The following is a 17,928-nucleotide window of genomic DNA, read 5'->3' as shown; positions in this document are numbered from 1 at the left end:
ATAAAGGGGACTAGACATCTACCACCCCACTACCACTATCAGATTAGAGCCATAAAGGAGACTAGACATCTACCACTATCAGATTAGAGCCATAAAGGGGAATCTACCACTATCAGATTATAGCCATAAAGGAGACATCTACCACCCCACTACCGCTATCAGATTAGAGCCATAAAGGAGACATCTACCACCCCACTACCGCTATCAGATTAGAGCCATAAAGGAGACTAGACATCTACCACCCCACTACCACTATCAGATTAGAGTCATAAAGTAGACATCTACCACCCCACTACCACTATCAGATTAGAGCCATAAAGGGGACATCTACCACTATCAGATTAGATCCATAAAGGAGACATCTAACACCACACTACCACTATCAGATTACAGCCATAACGGAGACTAGACATCTACCACTATCAGATTAGAGCCATAAAGGAGACTAGACATCTACCACCCCACTACCACTATCAGATTAGAACCATAAAGGAGACTAGACATCTACAACTATCAGATTAGAGCCATAAAGGAGACTAGACATCTACCACCCCACTACCACTATCAGATTAGAACCATAAAGGAGACTAGACATCTACAACTATCAGATTAGAGCCATAAAGGAGACTAGACATCTATCACCCCACTAACACTATTATATTAGAGCCATAAAGGAGACATCTACCACCACACTACCACTATCAGATTAGAGACATAAAGGGGACATCTACCACTATCAGATTAGAGCCATAAAGGAGGCTAGACATCTACCACTATCAGATTAGAGCCATAAAGGAGACTAGACATCTACCACTATCAGATTAGAGCCATAAAGGAGACTAGACATCTACCACCCCACTACCACTATCAGATTAGAGCCATAAAGGGGACATCTACCACTATCAGATTAGATCCATAAAGGAGACATCTATCACCACACTACCACTATCAGATTAGAAACATAAAGGAGACTAGACATCTACCACTATCAGATTAGAGCCATAAAGGAGACTAGACATCTAACACCACACTACCACGATCAGATTAGAGCCATAAAGGGGACTAGACATCTACCACCCCACTACCACTATCAGATTAGAGCCATAAAGGAGACTAGACATCTACCACTATCAGATTAGTGCCATAAAGGGGAATCTACCACTATCAGATTATAGCCATAAAGGAGACTAGACATCTACCACCACACTACCACTATCAGATTAGAGCCATAAAGGGGACATCTACCACTATTAGATTAGATCCATAAAGGAGACATCTATCACCACACTACCACTATCAGATTAGAAACATAAAGGAGACTAGACATCTACCACTATCAGATTAGAGCCATAAAGGAGACTAGACATCTAACACCACACTACCACTATCATATTAGAGACATAAAGGAGCCTAGACATCTACCACCCCACTACCACTATCAGATTAGAGACATAAAGGGGACATCTACCACTATCAGATTAGAGACAAAAAGGAGAGATCTACCACCCCACTACCACTATCAGATTAGAAACATAAAGGAGACTAGACATCTACCACTATCAGATTAGAGCCATAAAGGAGACTAGACATCTACCAACCAACTACCACTATCAGATTAGAACCATAAAGGAGGCTAGACATCTAACACTATCAGATTAGAGCCATAAAGGAGGCTAGACATCTACAACCCCACTACCACTATCAGATTAGAGACATAAAGGAGACATCTACCACCACACTACCACGATCAGATTAGAGCCATAAAGTTGACTAGACATCTACCACTATCAGATTAGAGCCATAAAGGAGACTAGACATCTACCACCCCACTACCACTATCAGATTAGAGCCATAAAGGAGACTAGACATCTAACACCCCACTACCACTATCAGATTAGAACCATAAAGGAGACTAGACATCTACCACTATCAGATTAGAGCCATAAAGGAGGCTAGACATCTACAACCCCACTACCACTATCAGATTAGAGACATAAAGGAGACATCTACCACCACACTACCACGATCAGATTAGAGCCATAAAGGAGACCAGACATCTACCACTATCAGATTAGAGCCATAAAGGGGACTAGACATCTACCACCCCACTACCACTATCAGATTAGAGCCATAAAGGAGACTAGACATCTACCACTATCAGATTAGTGCCATAAAGGGGAATCTACCACTATCAGATTATAGCCATAAAGGAGACTAGACATCTACCACCACACTACCACTATCAGATTAGAGTCATAAAGTAGACATCTACCACCCCACTACCGCTATCAGATTAGAGCCATAAAGGAGACTAGACATCTACCACCCCACTACCACTATCAGATTAGAGCCATAAAGTAGACATCTACCACCCCACTACCGCTATCAGATTAGAGCCATAAAGGAGACTAGACATCTACCACCCCACTACCACTATCAGATTAGAGACATAAAGGGGACATCTACCACTATAATATTAGAGCCATAAAGGAGGCATCTACCACCACACTACCACTATCAGCCATAAAGGAGACTAGACATCTACCACTATCAGATTAGAGCCATAAAGGAGGCTAGACATCTACAACCCCACTACCACTATCAGATTAGAGACATAAAGGAGACATCTACCACCACACTACCACGATGAGATTAGAGCCATAAAGGAGACCAGACATCTACCACTATCAGATTAGAGCCATAAAGGGGACTAGACATCTACCACCCCACTACCACTATCAGATTAGAGCCATAAAGGAGACTAGACATCTACCACTATCAGATTAGTGCCATAAAGGGGAATCTACCACTATCAGATTATAGCCATAAAGGAGACTAGACATCTACCACCACACTACCACTATCAGATTAGAGTCATAAAGTAGACATCTACCACCCCACTACCGCTATCAGATTAGAGCCATAAAGGAGACTAGACATCTACCACCCCACTACCACTATCAGATTAGAGTCATAAAGTAGACATCTACCACCCCAATACCACTATCAGATTAGAGCCATAAAGGAGACTAGACATCTACAACCCCACTACCACTATCAGATTAGAGACATAAAGGAGCCTAGACATCTACCACCCCACTACCACTATCAGATTAGAGCCATAAAGGGGAGTAGACATCTACCACCACACTACCACTATCAGATTAGAACCATAAAAGAGACTAGACATCTACAACTATCAGATTAGAACCATAAAGGAGCCTAGACATCTACCACTATCAGATTAGAGCCATAAAGGAGACTAGACATCTACCACTATCAGATTAGAACCATAAAGGGGAATCTACCACTATCAGATTAGAACCATAAAGGAGACTAGACATCTACCACTATCAGATTAGAGCCATAAAGGAGACTAGACATCTACCACTATCAGATTAGAGCCATAAAGGAGCCTAAACATCTACCAACCCACTACCACTATCAGATTAGAGCCATAAAGGGGACATCTACCACTATCAGATTAGAGCCATAAAGGAGACTAGACATCTACCACCACACTACCACTATCAGATTAGAGCCATAAAGGGGACTAGACATCTACCACCCCACTACCACTATCAGATTAGAGCCATAAAGGGGACTAGGTATCTACCACCACACTACCACTATCAGATTAGAGCCATAAAGGGGACTAGACATCTACCACCACACTACCACTATCAGATTAGAGCCATAATAAGGAGACTAGACATCTACCACCCCACTACCACTATCAGATTAGAACCATAAAGGAGACTAGACATCTACCACTATCAGATTAGAGCCATAAAGGGGAATCTACCACTATCAGATTAGAGCCATAAAGGGGACTAGACATCTACCACCACACTACCACTATCAGATTAGAGCCATAAAGGGGACTAGACATCTACCACCACACTACCACTATCAGATTAGAGCCATAAGGAGACTAGACATCTACCACCCCACTACCACTATCAGATTAGAACCATAAAGGAGACTAGACATCTACCACTATCAGATTAGAGCCATAAAGGGAATCTACCACTATCAGATTAGAGCCATAAAGGGGACTAGACATCTACCACCACACTACCACTATCAGATTAGAGCCATAAGGAGACTAGACATCTACCACCCCACTACCACTATCAGATTAGAACCATAAAGGAGACTAGACATCTACCACTATCAGATTAGAGCCATAAAGGAGACTAGACATCTACGACTATCAGATTAGAACCATAAAGGGGAATCTACCACTATCAGATTATAGCCATAAAGGAGACTAGACATCTACCACCACACTACCACTATCAGATTAGAGCCATAAAGGAGACTAGACATCTACCACTATCAGATTAGAGCCATAAAGGAGCCTAAACATCTACCACCCCACTACCACTATCAGATTAGAGCCATAAAGGGGACATCTACCACTATCAGATTAGAGGCATAAAGGAGTCTTCTACCACCCCCCTACCACTATCAGATTAGAGCCATAAAAGAAACATCTACCACCCCACTACCACTATCATATTAGAGCCATAAAGGAGACATCTACCACCACACTACCACTTTCAGATTAGAGCCATAAAGGAGTCATCTACCACTATCAGATTAGAGCCATAAAGGAGACTAGACATCTACCACTATCAGATTAGAGCCATAAAGGAGCCTAAACATCTACCAACACACTACCACTATCAGATTAGAGCCATAAAGGGGACATCTACCACTATCAGATTAGAGCCATAAAGGAGACTAGACATCTACCACTATCAGATTAGAGCCATAAAGGAGACTAGACATCTACCACTATCAGATTAGAGCCATAAAGGAGCCTAAACATCTACCAACCCACTACCACTATCAGATTAGAGCCATAAAGGGGACATCTACCACTATCAGATTAGAGCCATAAAGGAGACTAGACATCTACCACCACACTACCACTATCAGATTAGAGCCATAAAGGGGACTAGACATCTACCACCCCACTACCACTATCAGATTAGAGCCATAAAGGGGACTAGGTATCTACCACCACACTACCACTATCAGATTAGAGCCATAAAGGGGACTAGACATCTACCACCACACTACCACTATCAGATTAGAGCCATAAGGAGACTAGACATCTACCACCCCACTACCACTATCAGATTAGAACCATAAAGGAGACTAGACATCTACCACTATCAGATTAGAGCCATAAAGGGAATCTACCACTATCAGATTAGAGCCATAAAGGGGACTAGACATCTACCACCACACTACCACTATCAGATTAGAGCCATAAGGAGACTAGACATCTACCACCCCACTACCACTATCAGATTAGAACCATAAAGGAGACTAGACATCTACCACTATCAGATTAGAGCCATAAAGGAGGCTAGACATCTACGACTATCAGATTAGAACCATAAAGGGAATCTACCACTATCAGATTATAGCCATAAAGGAGACTAGACATCTACCACCCCACTACCACTATCAGATTAGAGCCATAAAGGAGACTAGACATCTACCACCACACTACCACTATCAGATTAGAGCCATAAAGGAGACTAGACATCTACCACTATCAGATTAGAGCCATAAAGGAGCCTAAACATCTACCACCCCACTACCACTATCAGATTAGAGCCATAAAGGGGACATCTACCACTATCAGATTAGAGGCATAAAGGAGTCTTCTACCACCCCCCTACCACTATCAGATTAGAGCCATAAAGGACACATCTACCACCCCACTACCACTATCATATTAGAGCCATAAAGGAGACATCTACCACTTTCAGATTAGAGCCATAAAGGAGTCATCTACCACTATCAGATTAGAGCCATAAAGGAGATATCTACCACCACACTACCACTATCAGATTAGAGCCATAAAGGAGACTAGACATCTACCACTATCAGATTAGAGCCATAAAGGAGACTAGACATCTACCACCCCACTACCACTATCAGATTAGAACCATAAAGTTTGACTAGAATTACTCACCCACAGATTCAGACAGACAGAGACGGTCACACTGACCACCCTGAACTGGGCAAGCCTCATGGAACAGACATTCCTGGGGCACTGTGGAGCCGCCCTCCCCTGCCCTGCCCAGCCCTGCCCAGCCCCGCCCTGCCCTGCCCAGCCCAGCCCCGCCCACTTATACTTCTGGGAATTTACAATGTATTCCTCCATAGAAAAAACAACACCTGCATCTGAAATTTTAGCCGAGTACACTCCCTGTTGGGCCCTGGTCTAAAGGAGTACACTCCCTGTTGGGCCCTGGTCTAAAGGAGTACACTCCCTGTTGGGCCCTGGTCTAAAGGAGTACACTCCCTGTTGGGCCCTGGTCTAAAGGAGTACACTCCCTGTTGGGCCCTGGACTAAAGGAGTACACTTCCTGTTGGGCCCTGGTCTAAATCAATCAATCAATCAAATGTATTCTTAAAGCCCTTCGTACATCAGCTGATATCTCAAAGTGCTGTACAGAAACCCAGCCTAAAACCACAAACAGCAAGCAATGCAGGTGTAGAAGCACGGTGGCTAGGAAAAACTCCCTAGAAAGGCCAAAACCTAGGAAGAAACCTAGAGAGGAACCAGGCTATGTGGGGTGGCCAGTCCTCTTCTGGCTGTGCCGGGTGGAGATTATAACAGAACATGGCCAAGATGTTCAAATGTTCATAAATGACCAGCAGGGTCAAATAATAATAATCACAGTGGTTGTCGAGGGTGCAGCAAGTCAGCACCTCAGGAGTAAATGTCAGTTGGCTTTTCATAGCCGATCATGAACAGTATCTCTACCGCTCCTGCTGTCTCTAGAGAGTTGAAAACAGCAGGTCTGGGACAGATAGCACGTCCGGTGAACAGGTCAGGGTTCCATAGCCGCAGGCAGAACAGTTGAAACTGGAGCAGCAGCACGACCAGGTGGACTGGGGACAGCAAGGAGCCATCAGGCCAGGTAGTCCTGAGGCATGGTCCTAGGGCTCAGGTCCTCCGAGAGAGAGAGAGAGAAAGAAAGCAGAGAATTAGAGAGAGCATACTTAAATTCACACAGGACACCGGATAAGACAGGAAAAATACTCCAGATATAACAGTCTGACCCTAAGTAGTGCACGCTCTGTTGGGGCCCTGGTCTAAAGAAGTGCACGCTCTGTTGGGGCCCTGGTCTAAAGTAGTGCACTCCCTGTTGGGAACCTGGTCTAAAGCAGTACACCATAAAGAGAAGAGTGTGCCATTTGGAACGCGTCATATCAAGGAGAGAAGTGGATGATGTAATTTTGCACTCCACCTAACAACGACAGTATAGAGTCTGTGTGTAATTCTCCACAGCTGCTCCACTGGGATAGACCACCACACCAGGACAAACTATGCCAAGATTCCTAAATGAAACATAAATATCCAGTAACATAATCTGGAGGTTTTCGAGGGGCCCGGGATACAACCTAGTCTCTGTAAACCCCGTTCCAAATGGCACCTGGTCAACATTAGTGCACTATATAGGGAATAGGGTTCCATAGGGCTCTGGTCAACAGTAGTGTTCTATATAGGGAATAGGGCCCTGTTCAACAGAAGTGTACTATATAGGGAATAGGGCTCTGGTCAACAGTAGTGTTCTATATAGGGAACAGGGTTCTATAGGGCTCTGGTCAACAGTAGTGTACTATATAGGGAATAGGGCCCTGGTCAACAATAGTGTTCTATATAGGGAACAGGGTTCTATAGGGGCCTGGTCAACAGTAGTGTTCTATATAGGGAATAGGGCCCTGGTCAACAGTAGTGTTCTATATAGGGAATAGGGCCCTGGTCAACAGTAGTGTTCTATATAGGGAATAGGGCTCTGGTCAACAGTAGTGTTCTATATAGGGAATAGGGCCCTGTTCAACAGTAGTGCACTATATAGGGAATAGGGCTCTGGTCAATAGTAGTGCACTATATAGGGAATAGGGTTCCATAGGGCTCTGGTCAACAGTAGTGTTCTATTTGGGGAATAGGGCTCTGGTCAACAGTAGTGCACTATGTAGGGAATAGGGCTCTGGTTAACAGTAGTGCACTATATAGGGAATAGGGCCCTGGTCAACAGTAGTGTACTATGTAGGGAATAGGGTGCCATAGGGCTCTGGTCAACAGTAGTGCACTATGTAGGGAATAGGGCCCTGGTCAACAGTAGTGTACTATATAGGGAATAGGGTCCTGGTCAACAGTAGTGTTCTATATAGGGAATAGGGCTCTGGTCAACATTAGTGCACTATGTAGGGAATAGGGCTCTGGTCAACAGTAGTGCACTATATAGGGAATAGGGCCCTGGTCAACAGTAGTGTACTATGTAGGGAATAGGGTGCCATAGGGCTCTGGTCAACAGTAGTGTACTATATAGGGAATAGGGCCCTGGTCAACAGTAGTGCACTATATAGGGAATAGGGCCCTGGTCAACAGTAGTGTACTATATAGGGAATAGGGTGCCATAGGGCTCTGGTCAATAGTAGTGCACTATGTAGGGAATAGGGTGCCATAGGGCTCTGGTCAATAGTAGTGCACTATATAGGGAACAGGGCTCTGGTCAATAGTAGTGTACTATGTAGGGAATAGGGCCCTGGTCAACAGTAGTGCACTATGTAGGGATTAGGGTTCCATAGGGCTCTGGTCAATAGTAGTGCACTATGTAGGGAATAGGGTGCCATAGGGCTCTGGTCAACAGTAGTGCACTATGTAGGGATTAGGGTTCCATAGGGCTCTGGTCAACAGTAGTGTACTATGTAGGGAATAGGGTTCCATAGGGCTCTGGTCAATAGTAGTGTACTATGTAGGGAATAGGGTTCCATAGGGCTCTGGTCAACAGTAGTGTACTATGTAGGGAATAGGGTTCCATATAGGGTACAGTCAACAGTAGTGCACTATGTAGGGAATAGGGCCCTGGTCAACAGTAGTGTTCTATATAGGGAATAGGGTCCTGGTCAACAGTAGTGCACAATATAGGGAATAGGGCTCTGGTCAACAGTAGTGTTCTATATAGGGAATAGGGTGCCATAGGGCTCTGGTCAACAGTAGTGCACTATGTAGGGAATAGGGTTCCATATAGGGTACAGTCAACAGTAGTGCACTATGTAGGGAATAGGGCCCTGGTCAACAGTAGTGTTCTACATAGGGAATAGGGCCCTGGTCAACAGTAGTGCACTATATAGGGAATAGGGCCCTGGTCAACAGTAGTGTACTATATAGGGAATAGGGTCCTGGTCAACAGTAGTGCACAATATAGGGAATAGGGCTCTGGTCAACAGTAGTGTTCTATATAGGGAATAGGGTGCCATAGGGCTGTGGTCAACAGTAGTGCACTATGTAGGGAATAGGGTTCCATATAGGGTACGGTCATACCGTAACATTTAAAAACACACATCTGGTTCCACACAACTCAATTTAAACCAAGTCACTCAAATTACATTCTGGTTTAAATTAGATTGATATAGCTATCCCTTTTAAACACACATAAAGTGCCTTTCACAGCAACCAGGCATTGACCCCGAAGAGAAACAGCGAATAACATTTAGATCCAGATGGTAATGGGTATTCAGCTCCTCTAGAGTGACAAGATGACGCCGACAGAGATGGGCGTCCTCGCTTCGAGTCCTTAGGAAACTATGGGGTATTTTTTAAATATATTTTTTTATGTATTATTTCTTACATTGTTAACCCCAGTAAATCTTAAGTGTTATTACATACAGCTGGGAAGAACAATTGGATGTAAGAGTGACGTCAACTTACCAACATTACGACCAGGGATATGACTTTCCTGAAGCAGATTCTTTGTTCGCACCACAACCCAGGACATTGGATCTAATTCAAGAGGCCGGCCCAAAACAACGTCGCCGCAGAAGAAGTAGACGGAGCGGCCTCCTGGTCAGACTTCGGAGGCGTGCACACCACCCACCCCTTCCGAGTATATTACTCGCCCAGTCTCTTGACAACAAGGTAGACGAAATTAGGGCCAAGGGTTGCCTTCCAGAGAGACATCAGAGATTGTAACATTCTCTGTTTCACGGAAACATGGCTCTCTCTAGATATGTTGTCGGAATCGGGTTCAGCCACAGGGCTTAGTTGGTTGTCTAAATTGGATCGGAGTCAAATCCAGACATTGCCTCGTAACTACATATGCCCAGAGAACTTGCCGGAAACACCCAAATAAATAAATATAAGTATAAGTATAAATAAAACATGCGAGTTAAGAATTTACATATCAGATGAGATGACCGCGTGCCGAGGTCGAGGTCGAGGATTCGTCGCAACCCCAAAACGCAACACGAGGTTGAAGAATGCTACGGATGCTAATAGCTGTGTCCAAGAGCAATTCAATTGAATTCAAGCAGGACTCTCCTTCTCGGTGGCCGACGTGAGTAAGACATTTAAACGTGTTAACCCTCGGAAGGCTGCTGGCCCAGACAGCATCCCTAGCCGCGTTCTCAAAGCATGTGCAGACCAGCTGGCTGGTGTGTTTATGGACATATTCAATCTCTCCCTATCCCAGTCCGCTGTCCCCACATGATTCAAGACGTCCACCATTGTTTCTAAACCCAAGGCAAGATAACAGAACTAAATGACTACCGCCCGTAGCACTTACTTCTGCCATCATGAAGTGCTTTGAGACTAGTCAAGGATCTTATCACCTCCGCCTTACCTGCCATCCTCCTCCCCTCCTCTCCTCTTCCTCCTCCACTTCAGTTTACATCCTGCCCTAACAGGTCCACAGACAATGCAATCACCATCACACTGCACACTGCCTAACCCATCTGGACAAGAAGAATACCTATGTAAGAATTCTGTTCATTGACTACAGCTCAGCATTCAGCACCATAGTACCCTCCAAACTCATCAAGCTGGAGGCCCTGGGTCTCAACCCCACCCTGTGCAACTGGGTACTGGACATCTTGACGGGCCGCCCCCAGGTGGTGAAGGTAGGAAACAACATCTCCACTTCGCTGATCCTCAACACTGGGACCCCACAATGGTGCGTGCTCAGTCCCCTGGGTCTACCCCTCCTCCCCTCCTATACTCCCTGTTCAAATCAAATCAAATTGTATTTGTCACATACACATGGTTAGCAGATGTTAATGCGAGTGTAGCGAAATGCTTGTGCTTCTAGTTCCGACAATGCAGTAATAACCAACAAGTAATCTAGCTAACAATTCCAAAACTACTACCTTATAGACAAAAGTGTAAGGGGATAAAGAATAGGTACATAAAGATATATGAATGAGTGATGGTACAGAGCCGAATAGGCAAGATACAGCAGATGGTATTGAGTACAGTATATACATATGAGATGAGTATGTAAACAAAGTGGCATAGTTAAAATGGCTAGTGATACATGTATTACATGACTACGTGGCCATGCACGCCTCCAACTCAATCATCAAGTACGCAGATGACACAACAGTAGCGGGCCTGATTACCAACAACAACGAAACAGCCTACAGGGAGGAGGTGAGGGCCCTGGGAGAGTGGTGGCAGGAAAATAACCTCTCACTCAATGTCAACAAAACAAAGGAGATGATCGTGGACTTCAGGAAACAGCAGAGGGAGCACCACCCTATCCACATCAACGGGACAGCAGTGGAGAAGGTGGAAAGTTTTAAGTTCCTCTGCGTACACATCACAGACAATCTGAAATGGCCCACCCACACAGACAGTGTGGTGAAGAAGGCGCAACAGTGCCTCTTCAACCTCAGGAGGCTGAAGATGTGTCTTGTCACCTAAAACCCTCACAAACTTTTACAGATGCACAATCGAGAGCATCCTGTCGGCTGTATCACCACCTGGTACGGCAACTGCTCCGCCCACAACCGTAAGGTTCTCCAGAGGGTAGTGAGGTCTGCACAACGCATCACCGGGGCAAACTACCTGCCCTCCAGGACACCTACACCACCCGATGTCACAGGAAGGCCATAAAGATCATCAAGGACATCAACCACCCGAGCCACTGCCTGTTCACCCCGCTATCATCCAGAAGGCGAGGTCAGTACAGGTGCATCAAAGCTGGGACCGAGAGACTGAAAAACAGCTTCTATCTCAAGGCCATCAGACTGTTAAACAGCCACCACTAACATTGAGAGGCTGCTGCCAACACACTGACACTGACTCAACTCCAGCCACTTTAATAATGACTTCAAATAATGCAGCTTTAATAATGTTTACATATCTTACATTACTCATCTCATATGTATATACTGTATTTTATACCATCTACTGCACCTTGCCTATGCTGCTCGGCCATCGCTCATCCATATACTCATATGTACATATTCTCATTCACCCCTTTAGATTTGTGTGTTTTAGGTAGTTGTTGGGGAATTGTTAGATTACTTGTTAGATATTACTGCACTGTCGAAACTAGAAGCACAACCATATTGCTACACTCATATTAACATCTGCTAACCATGTGTATGTGACCAATAATAGATAATTGATTTGATTTGAGTGACTGTGAAGCCACGTGCTTGTCTAACCACACCCCATGCCCCCCACCCACCCCAACCCAATCCCCAAACCCACCACCACCCCAACCCAATCCCCAAACCCACCACCACCCCAACCCAATCCCCAAACCCACCACCACCCAACCCCATCCCCACCCCACCCCATCCCCAACCCAACCCAAACACCCATCCAACCCCAGTTTTGGACCGACAGTCCTCTCAGCTCATAGTTTTGGACCGACAGTCCTCTCAGCTCATAGTTTTGGACCGACAGTCCTCTCAGCTCATAGTTTTGGACCGACAGTCCTCTCAGCTCATAGTTTTGGACCGACAGTCCTCTCAGCTCATAGTTTTGGACCGACAGTCCTCTCAGCTCATAGTTTTGGACCGACAGTCCTCTCAGCTCATAGTTTTGGACCAACAGACCTCTCAGCTCATTGTAACTGCATTTCTGCTCGGCCTAGACCCTCTTCAGTAGAAGCTAGTTGACTTCAACATGAACCACAGAAATGACTCATGCAATCACATAGGCTTGTATCCCAAATGGCAGCCTAGCCCTTATATAGTGCCCCTGTGGGCCCTGGTCAAAAGTAGTGCACTATTTAGGGAATAGGGTGTAATGTGGGATGCAGACGGAGAGAATGAATGATGGAATCCAGGCATCTCATCAGCTCATAAATGGGTTGTATTATTTACCACTCTCTCTGACGGTGTCTTCGCTATGGTTACGCTGAGCTTGTGTGTGTGTGAATCAGTGTGTGTGTGTGCATGCAGGCTGGTCTGTGTGTGTTGGTCTATATGCGAGAGCGAGCTTGTATGTATGTGTGTGTGTGTGTGTGTGTGTGTGCATGCAGGCTGGTCTGTGTGTGTGTGTGTGCATGCAGGCTGGTCTGTGTGTGTGTGTGTTGGTCTATATGCGAGAGCGAGCTTGTATGTGTGTGTGTGTGTGTGTGTGTGTGTGTGTGTGTGTGCCGTTCAATATGTGTGTGTGAATCAGTGTGTGCGTGTGCATGCAGGCTGGTCTGTCTCGTGTGTGTGTGTGTGTGTGTGTATGTGTATGTGACAGAGAGAGAGAGAGTAATACGTCCTGGGGAAAGGCTCTAATCCCTGAACACCGAAACTACAGACCGCGGTGGATTTAAACACAAACTAAGAAGGTCGTACCAAGGATCATTTAGCTATTTGGATGTTAAATTTTAAGAACCCCTTGAAGTATCACATTGTTTTATAAACTGCTATTTGCCAGCAGCATACCACCATGGATGGCACTGCTGGCTTGCTTCTGAAGCTAAGCAGGGTTGGTCCTGGTCAGTCCCTGGATGGGAGACCAGATGCTGCTGGAAGTGGTGTTGGAGGGCCAGTGCCCTGCGTAGGGTGCCGTCTTTCGGATGGGACGTTAAACAGGTGTCCTGACTCTGAGGTCATTAAAGATCCCATGGCACTTATCATAAGAGTAGAGGTGTTAACCCTGGTGTCCTGGCTAAATTCTCAATCTGTCCCTCAAACCATCATGGCCACCTGATCATCCCCAGTTTACAATTGTCTCATTCATCCCCCCTCCTCTCCCCTGTAACTATTCCCCAGGTTGTTGCTGTAAATGAGAATGTGTTCTCAGTCAACTTACCTGGTAAAATGATGGATAAAATAAATGAGCCAATAGAAACACATTGAATAACAGATAGTCCTTACTGCTATTAGAAACACATTGAATAACAGATAGTCCTTACTGCTATTAGCCAATAGAAACACATTGAATAACAGATAGTGTCCCCCCAAAAATGTAAAGGAAGTTTGTTCGGAAGTGTTGGTCCTATATCTGAGAGATGGAAACATTTTTTTTAACATGTTGCGATGGAGTGTGTAGGCCGATATTTTCCTGCTCGTTGGCGACATCTACTGGCCATGAGGGAGGGTTGCCCCCATGAAGGGTAAGAGCCGAATTACACACGTTTTTGTGCTGTGGCGTATTCTGTTGTTTCTTTCCCCCTGAATTAAAAAAGTCCTGGGTCGTTTCCCTGGAGAAAAGGTCCATATTTGGTCTACGCCGATACACTGAGACGCTCATGACAGCCAGGTCCATCTCGACCTGCACAGAGAGGTCATTTCAGAGCGAAGGAATGAAAATGCCATAGAAAAGTATTGTCCAAATTCAGCAGGTTATGGTGTGAAATAGGCTTTTTGAAAAGTGCCGTCTTTGTTCTCTTACTCTTTTTAACGCCGGTGTGGAGGGACAATGGTAGGAGGGGAGGAGGGACAGGGTTAGATCCCCCTCTCTACAACAGACATGGTAGGAGGGACAGGGTTAGATCCCCTCTCTACAACAGACATGGTAGGAGGGACAGGGTTAGATCCCCTCTCTACAACAGACATGGTAGGAGGGACAGGGTTAGATCCCCTCTCTACAACAGACATGGTAGGAGGGACAGGGTTAGATCCCCTCTCTACAACAGACATGGTAGGAGGGACAGGGTTAGATCCCTCTCTACAACAGACATGGTAGGAGGGACAGGGTTAGATCCCCTCTCTACAACAGACATGGTAGGAGGGACAGGGTTAGATCCCCTCTCTACAACAGACATGGTAGGAGGGACAGGGTTAGATCCCCTCTCTACAACAGACATGGTAGGAGGGACAGGGTTAGATCCCCCTCTCTACAACAGACATGGTAGGAGGGACAGGGTTAGATCCCCTCTCTACAACAGACATGGTAGGAGGGACAGGGTTAGATCCCCCTCTCTACAACAGACATGGTAGGAGGGACAGGGTTAGATCCCCCTCTCTACAACAGACATGGTAGGAGGGACAGGGTTAGATCCCCCTCTCTACAACAGACATGGTAGGAGGGACAGGGTTAGATCCCCCTCTCTACAACAGACATGGTAGGAGAGACAGGGTTAGATCCCCTCTCTACAACAGACATGGTAGGAGGGACAGGGTTAGATCCCCCTCTCTACAACAGACATGGTAGGAGGGACAGGGTTAGATCCCCTCTCTACAACAGACATGGTAGGAGGGACAGGGTTAGATCCCCCTCTCTACAACAGACATGGTAGGAGGGACAGGGTTAGATCCCCCTCTCTACAACAGACATGGTAGGAGGGACAGGGTTAGATCCCCTCTCTACAACAGACATGCTAGGAGGGACAGGGTTAGATCCCCCTCTCTACAACAGACATGCTAGGAGGGACAGGGTTAGATCCCCCTCTCTACAACAGACATGGTAGGAGGGACAGGGTTAGATCCCCCTCTCTACAACAGACATGGTAGGAGGGACAGGGTTAGATCCCCCTCTACAATATAGACATGGTAGGAGGGACAGGGTTAGATCCCCCTCTACAATATAGACATGGTAGGAGGGACAGGGTTAGATCCCCTCTACAACATAGACATGGTAGGAGGGACAGGGTTAGATCCCCCTCTCTACAACAGACATGGTAGGAGGGACAGGGTTAGATCCCCCTCTCTACAACAGACATGGTAGGAGGGACAGGGTGAGATCCCCCTCTCTACAACAGACATGGTAGGAGGGACAGGGTTAGATCCCCCTCTCTACAACAGACATGGTAGGAGGGACAGGGTTAGATCCCCCTCTCTACAACAGACATGGTAGGAGGGACAGGGTTAGATCCCCCTCTCTACAACAGACATGGTAGGAGGGACAGGGTTAGATCCCGCTCTCTACAACAGACATGGTAGGAGGGACATGGGGGGGGGATCCCCTCTACAACATACCGTGTCTCTGAGCCTGATCCTTCTCAAGGTTTAATTCTAGGTTCCTTAATTTTAGGGAGGTTTTCCTGGCTATTGTGTTGTCAATTAAAATACTTGACTCATTATAGTAATACTGAACAATTTAAACCCTTGGCCCCTCAACCCCCCTTTCCCCAATACACGTGTAAGTATTGGATTATAAATTGCACCTTCCTGTATTATACTGATGCTTCAATGATTATTCTGTTAAACTGAGATATCTACTTTGTGTTGGTATTTTTCCATCTCTTCTTAGTTCTTATTGTCGTTTTATTGTCCAGAAGGAACCTGCAGTCGGAGTGTCGTTGGACGACGTGTATACACAACCTGCAGTCGGCGTGTCGTCGGACGACGTGTATACACAACCTGCAGTCGGCGTGTCGTTGGACGACGTGTATACACAACCTGCAGTCGGCGTGTCGTTGGACGACGTGTATACACAACCTGCAGTCGGCGTGTCGTTGGACGACGTGTATACACAACCTGCAGTCGGCGTGTCGTTGGACGACGTGTATACACAACCTGCAGTCGGCGTGTCGTTGGACGACGTGTATACACAACCTGCAGTCGGCGTGTCATTGGACGACGTGTATACACAACCTGCAGTCGGCGTGTCGTTGGACGACGTGTATACACAACCTGCAGTCGGCGTGTCGTTGGACGACGTGTATATACAACCTGCAGTCGGCGTGTCGTTGGACGACGTGTGTATACAACCTGCAGTCGGCGTGTCGTTGGACGACGTGTATATATACACACCATGAGTATCCTGTACGTACGGCTGATGACAGTTGTATGGCATGTTCTTTTATTACCAACCATGGCGTCCAAGACATTAAAATGACACCTACGAGTGTAAAGTTATGTTTATTAATCAATTCATGCAATACTGACATACCGGTTTTTGATTTGCTCAGTAAAAAAAAATAAGAAAAAACTTAAACAATTAACTGTTCATACTCCCTCTCTCTCACTCTTTATATAATGGTACCAATGTTTTGAAGGTTAAATGGTGCAACAGACTGAGTATACTGTAGCTAGCTAACGTAAACTCACCCCATTCCGGTTGGTTGAGTGTAGCTAGCTAACGTAAACTCACCCCATTCCGGTTGGTTGAGTGTAGCTAGCTAACGTAAACTCACCCCATTCCGGTTGGTTGAGTGTAGCTAGCTAACGTAAACTCACCCCATTCCGGTTGGTTGAGTGTAGCTAGCTAACGTAAACTCACCCCATTCCGGTTGGTTGAGTGTAGCTAGCTAACGTAAACTCACCCCATTCCGGTTGGTTGAGTGTAGCTAGCTAACGTAAACTCACCCCATTCCGGTTGGTTGAGTGTAGCTAGCTAACGTAAACTCACCCCATTCCGGTTGGTTGAGTGTAACTAGCTAACGTAAACTCACCCCATTCCGGTTGGTTGAGTGTAACTAGCTAACGTAAACTCACCCCATTCCGTACAAATGTACTCCTCAAAAAAAAAAGGTGGTTGGTTGAGTATAGCTAGCTACATCTCCTTCAATAACCAGATGAACGGTCGGTTGAGTATAGCTAGCTACATCTCCTTTAATAAACAGATGAACGTTTGGTTGAGTATAGCTAGCTACATCTCCTTCAATAAACAGATGAACGGTCGGTTGAGTATAGCTAGCTACATCTCCTTCAATAACCAGATGAACGGTCAGTTGAGTATAGCTAGCTACATCTCCTTCAATAACCAGATGA

This window comes from Oncorhynchus tshawytscha, linkage group LG08 (genome assembly GCF_018296145.1).
Source record: "Oncorhynchus tshawytscha isolate Ot180627B linkage group LG08, Otsh_v2.0, whole genome shotgun sequence".
NCBI classification, from domain to species: domain Eukaryota; kingdom Metazoa; phylum Chordata; class Actinopteri; order Salmoniformes; family Salmonidae; genus Oncorhynchus; species Oncorhynchus tshawytscha.
Note: the sequence above shows the minus strand (reverse complement) of the source record.